This window comes from Nelumbo nucifera, chromosome 4 (assembly GCF_055504915.1).
Source record: "Nelumbo nucifera cultivar China Antique chromosome 4, China Antique-T2T, whole genome shotgun sequence".
NCBI classification, from domain to species: Eukaryota; Viridiplantae; Streptophyta; class Magnoliopsida; order Proteales; family Nelumbonaceae; genus Nelumbo; species Nelumbo nucifera.
The window spans coordinates 17,015,611-17,017,363 of record NC_142652.1 but is presented as its reverse complement, the minus strand read 5'-3'; the positions used below and the strand labels follow the sequence as shown (position 1 = coordinate 17,017,363).

The 1,753-nt window shown below is 39.5% G+C and overlaps 1 non-coding gene across 1 annotated transcript; it reads left to right on the top strand.

Moving 5' to 3' along the window:
* Positions 1-545: 545 nt before the first annotated feature.
* Positions 546-619, top strand: TRNAT-AGU (transfer RNA threonine (anticodon AGU)). The gene has a single exon. It is a non-coding gene; the product is annotated as a tRNA-Thr (tRNA).
* Positions 620-1,753: the final 1,134 nt, after the last annotated feature.

Below are 1,753 nucleotides of genomic sequence, written 5' to 3'. Positions count from 1 at the left end.
TTTTTATCTACATAGTTTTTTGCCCATGGTTCACCACAGCTTTGGATAGTGGTGTGGTGTGGTGTGGTGTGAATTGATCTTTGCCACGGGGTGTGGTGTGGACCACCGATTTCTCATCCACATTATAGTACACCCCACCCCCCTCCCGTAACTAAGACACCTATCCTAGATATCTTATCAAGTGGTGCGTACTTCCATTGAAAATAGAAAGGCACCCAGACTTGAAAATTTACTGTATGAAAACTAACAAAAGGTGAATCACTCTCAAAAAGACAAAAAAAAAAGATGGAAAATTAATAAATTGGCCATTGATCTATAACACGTTTTCTCACCATGTTTGGGAGGAGTTTTGCACCAAGGTGATATACACCAAGGGAGGGCCTCCTCTCGCACGTGACCATGGTTTGCTACCACTCTCTATGCCCACAAACACACCAGATCTGGTGGTTAACTGAAGCGGTATCCTTTGCCAGATCAGATTTCTATAGGAATGCACCTTTAATGATGCAAATACATAGTTTAAATTGCAATTTTATTTATAATTAGCTTTCGTAGCTCAGTTGGTTAGAGCACCCGTTTAGTAAGCGGGAGGTCTTGAGTTCGACTCTCAACGAAAGCATTATACTTTTTATTAGTATTCACTATCAATTAAATTTTAATTTGAAGGGAAATGGAGACCCAAAATCAGTTGGGCTTGATGGACTTCAAACCTGATTCCTACTTCCAAATACTTTTATTCTGGACCGAGGTTTGGTTAATGGCTATAAATTCTTTCAAGTCAATAGATGGATCGTTTATTTCTAATGTAAAACTGGAAGAAATGTATTTATTGTTATAAGAAAGATACCACATAATATAGGTTTGAGAATAGATTTGATTTTTTTTTTTATTGGACTTCTAGTTCCAATAAAATTATGGCAAGGCAAACGAGGAATGAAGTTGATGTGCTAGTGTGGAGTTTTCCACTGGACTTTTGATTAGCCAACAAATTCAGGATTTGGGTTTGGCAAGTGTTTGAGTTCCTAGATTGGGCACTTGCGCCCAAGAAAAATGAAATTGATGGGCTAGAATGGAGTTTGTCTCAGACTTATGTTTAGCCCATTTTATTGCACAATTACTGCTTGAGTTAGAATACGACCATGGCTGGAATTGGGGTTAAGCCACTATATAAATTCGTAAGTTGATATTGCATACATTTATGACCTAGTTTGATAAAAAAAATGTCAATATCATGATGTTGCAGCTTATATACGCTAGAATTTATTAGTGTAATAATCCCTTAGGTATTATAAAACATCACTGGTCTGGGCCAGAGAGATAGTGCATAGAGATGTTAAAAGTGTGTTCTTCCAAAAAGATAGGACTTCTAGGTGTCAAGATGAGAGCGTTTGTTGAGGTCTTCAAGAGATTTCCTTTTTTTCCGATAGAGTTCGTTTCCTTGTCTGTCTAAGACACTCTTTCTTAATCGTGCTCTTCCGTTATGCATGGCGCCAACGTGGCCTGAGAGAGGGGAATGGCCATGAAAATTATCACATGGCATCCTTGGCCAACTCAACCATCACCCGAACAACCACAATGCCTCTTAACACCATCAAGATGAGATATGAGACTATAGGTCTTGGATGCAGGGGAGAACGGGGATCACTCTGTGAGAGGTTTCTACAACAACGAAATCCACCGGGATTTCCAAGTAAGTGAGGTTCTAGGTAGAGGAAGAGAGGGAACCAGTGTACCCAGCTCGGTCAAGGCTGAT